Genomic DNA, 11,352 nt, shown 5'->3' with positions numbered 1-11,352 from the left:
ATAAGCAATTAGGAGGGAGGGAGGGGACATCAGAACATAAATTCAAAAGTCAGCCAATGTATATAAACACAGTCTTACATTTATTGGTTGAAAAAGTTTGGAAAAATTAACTCATTTTGATAAGGTTGTACAAACCTGTAATTTCATTTGCCAGCAATAATTTAGTGAGTGGGCTATCAGATACCCCGGACTTCAACAACCCAGTAATAGTGGATTTAAAAGTATACTAAAGGTTTAATTTTGTTTATGGTATGCACATAAATTGATACCTAGGAATTTTAATGATATTTATTTTTGACTACTATGCCTCAAATGATACCTTTTCTATTTAGAGTATATGCTGTAGAACCTTTACTGAAGAATTTAGCTTTTCTAAGGTGAGTACATAATGAATTCAGTGGCGTGCACAGGGTTTACATCTATTAAACTAAGGTTAGGGAGGGTATAATAAGAACAACAAGAAGTGTGTTATTTTATTAAACTTTTTTTTCTGTGATATTTTTATTAGCGAAGCTATTCCATGATATACTAAAGGAGAATATGAGTTTTTGCATGCTAAAAAGACAAACTGCATATTTTGTTGAAGATACTTAACTTACTTTGTCTGTAAGTTATTTGATCAATATAGGTCATGCTGCTACAAAAGACACATTTATTCATTATTATCATGAAATAGTCACTAATCATCTGCTTTATGACTCAATTAGTCTATTTTTTTTTGTACTTGGCTACCTTAAATATTGTCATCCTTGTTTTTTATTTATCTAGTGCCAGTGCAAAGTTGGCTCATATTGATGATAAAATTACCATGATTAACAACGCTGTTAGGTAAGCAAATTGATGACACCATGGAAACTGTCCCAATTTTGTATAACTTTTGCGGAACATGTTCCAGTTACGTCATATTTTTCTTTCCCGAAAAAGGGAAGGGAGAAAGAAAAAAAAGAGAAGGGGGGAAGAAAAAAGAGATGGGAGAAAAGGGGGTTTTCCCCATCTCTTTTGAAGAGATTTTCTTCCCCCATTCCCTTTTTCGGGAAAGAAAAATATGACGTAACTGGAACATGTTCTGCAAAAGTTATACAAAATTGGGACAGTTTCCATGGTGTCCAAATTGATAATTCAAGAATGCTCTTATAAGATTAGATTCTATTCTATTAAAATTTAAAGTGAGAATAACAAGTTTAAATGAGTTATTTAAGCAAACAAAATTTAGCATAAATGGATATTTAAATCCCAAGGTATTAAATGATCGAGCGTTAGCTCATCATTTAATACCGAGGGATTTAAATATCCATTTATGCTAAATTTTGTTTGCTTAAATAACATTCTATTGCAACAAAAAGGTGATGTTAGCAAATAATTTCTTGAATAAAATCATAAAACGTTTTTTCATTTAATTTTCATTTTTTTCACTGTTGTGTTTTTATTTGACATTAAAAATAAAAATCATAAAAAATCTTCCAAATCAAAGAGAAAAAATCTTTGAATTATTGGTCAATTTAAGTTCAAAGATTTTTTTATTGTAAAAAGTTAATTTTTTAAAAACATTTTAGAAAAAAAATCTTCTAACAAAAAAAAATTATCATAATCCAAGATGGCGTCAATACATGTAAAATAATATTTTCAAAACAAAAAATTTAAACTTGAATATCTTTTTTCACAGATTGAATTTCAAAAATCGGTCTGACAGTTTTTCCAAAGTCAGTATGATCTATAGAATGAAAAAGGTTTGAAACTGATAGAACATTTCTTTATACTAAAACATATTTTTTCTCCCATTTTTTCCCACACTTCCAAAAAATGAAATTCAATGAAAATTAAATGGTTCTCGCGTTAAAAAATTTTCTCACGGGTCCAAAAAATGAATTTAAATGAAAATCATATGTACCATTTAAATCAAATTAAATGGTTCCCACACTCGAAAAATTTTCCCACGCTTGACATTCTTGAAAAATGCCAAATAAATGGATATTTTAACAAACCCAATATCGCGTTTTTTGCAATGGAATGAGATTTTTAAAAAAAAATTACAAAGACCTGTCGAAGAAGCAAAATTTTCACGATTTATTTCAATGACCACAACCTCAAAGATTCTAATGTGATTAAATTTTATTGTTGATTGATAAAACCATAGCCGCCTCCTAAGCTGGAGCCTTATGGCTACATTTTCTCAAATTTCTTAAAGGACCAAGAAAAAGAGAATTTCAAGTAAGAATTCTATCACCTCTAGTCCATTAATATTAAATTTAATATCAAATATTAAATTTAATATGTAAATTAAGAAAAAAATAAATTCGAATTTTTTAATTATTTTTCCTTGTTAGTGATAAAAACAGTAAACTGATACCTTGGACTAGAGATGCAAGAAATGAAGGTAAAAAAATTTATCTTAACAAAAAAGTTTAACAATAACAACAACATGCAAAAGATGTGCCAAATATCAATTTTGGGAAAAAAATATCAATAGCAAAGGTTATCTACTTTATTTTGTTGGTTTCAGTGCTTTTTGTAGAAGGGGTTAAATATCTTGGAGGAATGGAAAAATCCAAAAAAACATTCGGATCTACTGCAGTTCACGGTAAAATATTGCTGGTAACGAATATTGCTGAAAATCTATGAATTTTAACGGCTGCTAGCTGCCAAACGGCTGAACGTAAGATCATAGCCGCACACCATTTTAAGCGGTGTTAGAAGGCCTACAAATAATCTGGAATAGCCAAGATCCAATGATGCACAGGGAAAGCTTCACTGAAGAAGAAGCGCATAAAATAGGCCTTTTTCGCGCATTTCTCTGCACTGCGAGATAATTATGCATTATTGATAAATGGCTATTCAAGATTATTTGTAGGCCTTCTTATGCCGCTTAAGATGTGTACGTTCAACCGTTTAGCAGCTACCAGACTTTTAAATTCATAGATTTTTAGCAATATTCGTTACCAGCAATATTTTACCGTGAACTGCAGTAGATCCAAACATTCTTTTTTGAGGGGGGTGGGGGAAGGTTTTTTTCATTACTTCCCCTCCCACTAGTACATTCATCATAACAACAAATCATTTCAAGTTTTTTGTCTAGCAATGGTGTTAATGTTAGTCGAGGAAGATTTGAAAAAATTATCAACAGAGGATGTAAGTAAAAAGTATTTTTTGTTCTTTCCCTTAAAGTGCCAATTGAGCACTGATTCCCTCCCCCCCATGCGGGGCCTTTACCTGCAGTGCTTAAAAGTACCAATATTACTAACTTAACCTTACCTAAAGTAATAAACAAACAAAAATTCCCCCCTCCTCACTTTTTAATTTTCGATTTATATAAAATTATAGAGAAGAAGGGGGGGGGGGGAGGGGTAGAGCGCAGACATTTTTCTATCTTGACTAAATGTCTTAAAAATTAAACTTCTTCTAAGTTGATTTTGATTGTTATTTAGAAAACCAGGACCCACACACCAATTAACACAGTAACTCTCAACCAAATACTAGATCTAGTTACAGAAGATACTGTTATTATTAAGATAGATGTTGAAGGTTATGAATGTCAGGTTAGTTAGGAAAATACTGTTATTATTAAGATAGATGTTGAAGGTTATGAATGTAAGGTTAGTTAAGAAGATACTGTTATTATTAAGATAGATGTTGAAGGTTATGAATGTAAGGTTAGTTAAGGAGATACTGTTATTATTAAGATAGATGTTGAAGGTTATGAATGTAAGGTTAGTTAAGAAGATACTGTTATTATTAAGATAGATGTTGAAGGTTATGAATGTAAGGTTAGTTAAGGAGATACTGTTATTATTAAGATAGATGTTGAAGGTTATGAATGTAAGGTTAGTTAAGAAGATACTGTTATTATTAAGATAGATGTTGAAGGTTATGAATGTAAGGTTAGTTAAGGAGATACTGTTATTATTAAGATAGATGTTGAAGGTTATGAATGTAAGGTTAGTTAAGGAGATACTGTTATTATTAAGATAGATGTTGAAGGTTATGAATGTAAGGTTAGTTAAGGAGATACTGTTATTATTGAGATATATGTTAAAGGTTATGAATGTAAGGTAAGTTAAGGAGATACTGTTATTATTAAGATAGATGTTAAAGGTCATGAATGTTAGGTTAGTTAAGGAGATACTGTTATCATCAAGATATATGCTGAAGGTTATAAATGTCAGGTTAGTTAGGAAAATACTGTTATTATCAAGATAGATGTTGAAGGTTATGAATGTCAGGTTAGTTAGGAAAATACTGTTATTATCAAGATAGATGTTGAAGGTTATGAATGTAAGGTTAGTTAAAAAGAAAGCTATTTATGAATCAACAAGTTTTTTCTTATCTTTTAAAACTTCTTTAATTTCCAATTTGATGTAGAATTTGTCATTATTTCTTGATGATAAAAAAACAATGTAAAAAAAAACTGATAAAAAAAAAAATAAATTTTTAGATTTTGAGCCAATACCTGTCAGAACCAAATAAGGTAAAAATATCTTTCTATATTTGATACTAGCGGGTACGCCCCTAGAGGCCTCTAGTGGTACTTTAAATGTTTTTTTTTAAATGATAAGATACCTATCTATGTTGCTTTCAAGTCTCTACGATACCTAGCTATGTTGCGTTGAAGTTTCTGAGTTAAAAAAATTAGATTTTTTTGTGATTTCTCTTGGGAGGGTGGTGGTACCTGCCTCCAGAATAGTTATAAACCTTCCCAGGACCTATGAGAGGCTACCCTGTTAAAGAGAACCCGATCAGTTCAGCAATTAGCAAGATCCTTTGGTACAAACATACACAAAGACTAACAGACATCCTATTACTTTAGTATAAGGATTATTGCCCCTCCCCCCCCCCCTTATTACATTTTACTGCATTTAAGTGGAAAACATTGGTCAGCGAATTATACTGGCTACCAATGTTTTATAAAAACGTTCTTTTTTCATTGACGTAAATACTCTGGGTACCTTTATCAAAACTTTATTTGTAGCCATGCCAATTCATGCTAATAAAACCAATGTACTAAAGGGTTGAATTTGTTTATCCTCATTGGTTCAATATTTTCACAAAATGTATAAATTATAGAAAGTGTATGTGCCGTATATTGCATTTGAATGGGATTGGATCAGGCGGGATAACTTTAGTTTATGTCCAGAAATACATCAAATTCTTCAGGTAATTAATCTTAATATAAATGTAATAGGATGCATGTTTGTGTGTGTAGCAAAAGATCTCGCTAGCTGCTGAAAACCGACGATTGCTTAACAGTTAGATATGGTGTATAAAGTGTAACAAACTCTATAATTGTTACTACTCTATGAGTGTTAATTTTCTTTTGTAACATCGCATGATTTGAGAGCTTAGCTTTCATGGATGTTGCCATTCTTATTTTATTTTGTAGAAATTGGAGAAGGCAGGCTATAAAGCATACAAGGAAGGAAGAATTTATAATTCAATTAAGCAACCTATTATTGATCCACTGAAGTAAGTATTTCAGATTAAATTATAATTTTTGTTCTTTTAACTTAAGCATAGGCAAAAATAAAAGGGATACACTGATATACATCCTAAATGATGAGACACAAAATTACCTAATTGGTTTTAAATTATTTGTCGAAATAATTGGAACAAACCAGTAAAAATTCATTTAAAGTTTTTGAATACAGTAATTTACAACCCAATGTCCTCTCCCTCCCTGGATGTTAAACTATAAATTATACTGGCACCTAAAGTTTTTCAACCCTGGTATATTAATCAATTGTTGGTTTCAAACTAGCAGTGTCTAAACTTTTCAACCAACAATCTTAATTTACAAAACAAGTAATTTTGTTTATCATCATTAGGGTAGTACATCAATTTACTGTCCACTTTATTACACCTTAAGATCCCTGAAACGATATTTTTGTTTTAGATTTGCTGCAAGACATAGAATTTATAACATAGTTTATATTCATGAGTATGCCTTGCAAAGAATGAATAAATCTGATGCTATCTTTTAGATTTAAAAAAAAAATTATTTGTTTATTTAATAAAAAAATTATATAAGAAGTTCTTTTGTTTTTTTTTCATCTAGCGGCTATGCTCCCAAAGCCCCAAGTAACACTTGAGGGTAGTGGGATATATTTTTTTGCAGGGAGCGATTTCTTTTGATTTTATACCTGTTCCGAGTCCAGTTGGAGCCCTGCTGGTCCTGAACCTGGAGTCCGCTTTATTTTTTTTTCTTTCTTCAAATAAGTAAATAACATCCAAAACTATGCTTATTTTATTTTAAAGGCGTAGAGTGGAAGCTGCTTATTCTTAGTTGTGACTTTTGCTTAAGTTTTATCTAATCTATAAGTATTACAGCGGCTACAGCTCCTAAGAAGCCGCTTAGAAAGGATGGATGCAGCTAAGGGTAGCTATGGGTAAGGTGGCTGTGGCTCTACACTTGAATGGCTGCGGTTGAATGTGGCTTATTTTAAAGTTGTTTCCAAAGTTCAATAGCATGTTTCTTTACAGAATTATGTTTTATGACTATTGATTTTACATTAATTTTTTTTCTCGTATTCATTCGAATCAAGTGGATAGGAACCGGTTCTCATCCATACGAAAAAACTATGTCTAGCATCGTTTTATATCCAGCTTTCTACGAATATAGAAATGTACAATCATAAGATTAAACATAAGATTTAAACGTGCCGAAGGCACGGGCTAAAAAAACTGGTTTTAATCTAATAATTGTACATTCTACATCCGCGAAAAGCGGTTTATAATACGATGAAAGAAATAACTATTACAAACTTTTTTTGTTAAAATATAAATAGAACTTAACAATAAAATTATTGATACAATGTTCTAATTTATTTAGAAATGACGCATTAGAAAAATAAATAATATGCCCCCAATAGAGGCCTCTTTTTATTGATTTGGTCTTCTTTTACAAAGTGAAGCTTAATTTATGTCCAGGCAGTGTTTATAACTGTTTTGTATATAACAGGGTGGTGGATTCCTCCTTTGCTCAAGTGCCCCTATACTAGACCTCTAGGGTGAAAGACGCTATTATTAAAAAAAGGAATAATATTTTGGATTCTGAAACATTTAATTTTGAATTTATTTGAAATCGTCCTAACAAGTTCCAAACTTGTATTCTATTTATTCTTAGTATAATATTTATTATAAAAGCTTTAAATAAATAATCTTGTCTAAAACTACAAGTGTTAAAAATCATTTTAATATTTATTAAATGTTGGGGTATGAATTCTAATAGCTCATGTAATTTTCTATTAAGCTATGAATAGACAAGTTAGGGTAGGGAGGGGACATTGGACAGTAAATTACACTTGTAGCTTTTTATAAACACAGTGTTTTAAGTGTTTGTTAAAATTTTTTTTTTATTACATCTTAATTGGTAGATGTGTCCAAAAAATTCAAACCTCAATTTTGGACTTCAGAAAGGTAATCTTGATTATCATCATTAAAGTTGTATTTTAATTTATCATCATATTCCTTAGATCCGTGTTATAAGCTACATATCTGGCCTTTACCTTTTCTTAGAAAATAATCACCTTCAACTTGAGAACTGCAGGGGGGATAGGTTTGTTAAGTTTGTCCGGCATTATTCTCATAGGAATTTTTTTTGAATTTTGAAAATGCTGGTACCCCCCCCCCCCCCCCCCCCCCCACCTAGAAGGATAATTTTTTTTACAATCAGGTTAGGTTATTTTATGGGCTACTGGGCCAGGGAGGATTTGATAACTGTTTTATGTTTAAAATTGGCACTAAACTGTTGTGAAAATAGAAAAGAGTAATAACAGAAAAATGTAAAACAGAAAAAGTTTTATTATTCAAATATCTGATTAATATTTTTCTTTAACCAACGTTTTTTTAACATTAGAATCATATTTATTCAATTTGAATTAATATATTTTATAATTTATGTAAAAATTGTATACATGTAAGAATATTGATTTGCAATAAACTTTTGAATTGTTAATTAAGTCTATTTACAAACATATTGGTCTTTTTCAAATTCTTGGAAATTACAATGTTTAAGTTGATTCCATTGGGATTCAATCCATTAAAAATTCTCCCATGCCACTAGCACCAAATGGAATCTAAGATCGGATATTAGGATAACCTATAATTATTTTATTAATCTTGATCTATTTTAATATTATATAACCAATTAAATTAATATTTTGTTAAATGCATGTTTTCATGTTTGGGAGTAATTCTAGGTTTGTCAGCATAGGAATTTTCCATGACTGCTTTAAAGTTTATAATAAAAATGTACATGTACAGAGAGGCTAATATACTGAATTGTTTATTGATTAAGTCTTTACACAGAATTATTGGTCTTTTTTTCAAATTCTTGGAAATTACACAAAGTCCAATGTTTGAGTTCCAGCTTATAACATACATACCAAGAAGATTCCATTAGGAATTCACCCACCCAAAGTTTTACCCAAGCCCCTAGCACTTCCAGGAATCTAACATTTATATTTGGTTAACTTACTATTTCTCTAGCTAACCTTTATTTATTGAAGAATAATCTAATCTTTCTAATTAATATTTTGTATAGGACTTGCCATTTTATTTAGGAGTAATTAAAGGTTTGTCAAAATTGGAATTTTCCATAACGGCTTTGAAGTTTATAATGAAAATGTACATTTTTGAAAGTGCTTAAGAAATATTAAAATATACTTATAAATGATTTTAAAAAGGATTTTTCGACTTTAAAATGGCTGTTGATGAAAAAACTATTTAAATTTTACTGCTTTTAAACTTGTTGGGAATGGCAAACTGCCACCTTTGGTAATATAACATTATTGTAATTTAGTAATTTAAGTTAGGTTTTTTATAGGTGTGTATGATTCTCCAAGGATTTCTCAAGGGAAAGTTGGTGGACGCCCCCCCTCCCAAAAATAATTATAGATCACGCCAGAAAAGAAACGACATATGATTCCAACGGTTATCTTTACAGAAAGACAAACATCCTTTCTTTTTCATAAGAAATGGGATTATCAATTACAAAATTGTTATCCTACTATATAAAGTAGAGCAAGCTTTTTTCCTGTAGTGAAGGATCTCAATAACCACTGAACCGAAATGGTCCTCCTTTACAGTGAAGCATCACGTAGGTCCCAGGGTGGTTTTAGGCTATTTATTTTTAGATTTAAATCTTATTTTTCTGCCACCTCCTCCTTTTGTATAGGCTTATCTTATCTTTAAAATTTTCCCATGTTTGTGATTATTAGTAACTCATACCTAAATTTTTCTAACCTAAATAAAAGGATCTTTTTAAATTATCATATTAACTTAATGGAACCTTTTTATTTATAATGCAATACAACAATGATACTTAACAAATCCTTTACAAATTTATGTCATGTCCTTTGAATTTTCATTGAAATTGGTTTGAATAAGTATGATTTCAATGGATTAATCACTTTAATGTAATTTGATTTTTATAAATTAAATTTTATACAAGCCATGTTTATTAAGTTAAATTTGGATATCCATCCATTTTTAACAATATTCTGTAATTTTCCATAGGGAAGGGTGGATGAGCCACTTTATGTTATTAAACCTAAAACTCTTGCTGAAAGCTACTATTTTCCATAGTAATTTTTATCGCCAAATTAAGCATTTTTTAACAATCTTATTTTTAATAAAAACACTTGACACCATTGCTTGTTGGGTATGTTTAAAGTATGAACATAAGAGTCAAGTGAAAATATAATGTACTTAAAAAAAAAAGATAAGTTTTATCAAAAGATTAAAAATTGTAAAATTTGGCGGTAAATAACAAGAGCAAAATTTTTGGTAGAAAACGGCGAGAGAGTCTTTTCTGCCGCTGTTAATAGTTCCACATTGTTACTTATGAAAGCAAATGCTATACCAAATTCCAAAGCTGTAACTCTTTATTTTTGTTGGGTTCCTTTGTGTTAATTTGGCCTTAAGCATACATGTTCTCCAAAAAAGTGTTTGTATAACTCTTTAGGCTTTTACAATAATTATGGAAATTTCCGCTTTAGGTTGTCATGAAAGTCACAACAAAACAAACTTTATAAATTAATTTTATTCAACGCCCACCCTTTGAACAGTAAGGTAAGTAACATATTTTATACTTATAATTGTATCAAAGTTAGTGGTAGAACTAATTTCTTTACTTATATTCAAAACAACTAACATAGTATTTATAGAACCAAGGACTATTTGCAATTTATTTACTAGCTGCAATGCCAGTTAAAAATAGAGGTTGGTTAGAAATTCAATTTCATTTCAGCAATAGATTTATATTTAGTATAAATGTATAAACAGCTTACTACATACTTAACTTTTTCAAAGACCTAAAATTCTGCAGACGAGAAAGAATTTCATTTTTTTGCTTTCTAAATTCAGCTGTTTAATGTTTTTTTTTGCTTTTTGAAAAAGAAAAGGACAATTTTTGTAAATTAAAAAGTTCCATTCTAATATCATAATTCTATCTTTACCAAAAAATTTTACCTAAAAAATAAATAAAAAACAAAAAAAAAGAAATAAATTTGTTTGATAGGCTTCTGATAAAAGAAATTTTGCTTGATAAATATTGATAGCCCTAATAAGAATAATTCAAAGTTCTTTATTCTTAATATAAATGTATTAAGATCAATACAAAATTACAGGTTCAACATGGAGGAACCTCCTGGATTTAGAGGGAAAATATCAAAAAACTTGTTTGGAGGATTTCTAAGGTAATTAGTAGATCAACATTTATTATCCAGCATTATTATGATTTAAGGGATTATTGATTAGTAAGTCTTTAGTTTCAAATTTCAATAAAATAAACAAATACATAGATCCTCAATTCTTTAGTTTTTTAAAGAAAGAAATACAATTTATCAAGACAACTTGGTTATTTATAGAGTTGGAGTTGTAATCTGTTGTATCTCAGCAACTGTTTACTATGGAGGATTATGCACTGAGAAGTACATCTCAAATCCTGTAACAATTTCCAGTGAGATGGTGCCACTCAATGATATACCACCTTTGCAATGGTCAATTTGTAAACAAACGTTTTGTATAGAGGAAATGAAGGTGATGGCCATAGATGATTATAACTTTGAGTATTATGATGAATACGTTGATCTACACCATCATCCAACAATTGGATATTATTACTGGTTTTCTGGTAATACACTTTTAATAATGAATCTTTAAGAATTTTGTAATGAAAGCTATTATTCTTTTTTACAGACTGTGTATATAAAGAAGGATCTTTTGGATTGTATGCAAACTCAAGGGAAGAATATTGGAATCAAGTGAATGGCTTCAAACTAACAGATCTGGTTGATTTCATAGATACATGGAATGAAACATCTTCAACGTGGACCAGGCAAATAGAATATGAATATTGCA

The 11,352-nt window shown here is 29.9% G+C and overlaps 2 long non-coding RNA genes across 2 annotated transcripts; both read left to right on the top strand.

The window, feature by feature from the left end:
- Positions 1-330: 330 nt before the first annotated feature.
- On the top strand, positions 331-3,126 carry LOC145315043 (uncharacterized). The gene is made up of 4 exons (XR_013877930.1): positions 331-377; positions 769-828; positions 2,325-2,374; positions 3,074-3,126. It is a non-coding gene; the product is annotated as an uncharacterized LOC145315043 (long non-coding RNA).
- A 1,282-nt stretch (positions 3,127-4,408) lies between these two features.
- Positions 4,409-5,958, top strand: LOC145315042 (uncharacterized). Its single transcript, XR_013877929.1, has 4 exons — positions 4,409-4,462; positions 5,059-5,148; positions 5,375-5,457; positions 5,885-5,958. It is a non-coding gene; the product is annotated as an uncharacterized LOC145315042 (long non-coding RNA).
- Positions 5,959-11,352: the final 5,394 nt, after the last annotated feature.

This window comes from Acartia tonsa, chromosome 3 (genome assembly GCF_053477335.1).
Source record: "Acartia tonsa isolate MP-2025a chromosome 3, ASM5347733v1, whole genome shotgun sequence".
Lineage (NCBI taxonomy): Eukaryota > Metazoa > Arthropoda > Copepoda > Calanoida > Acartiidae > Acartia > Acartia tonsa.
Note: the sequence above shows the minus strand (reverse complement) of the source record. Positions and strands in the feature narration are given on the sequence as shown.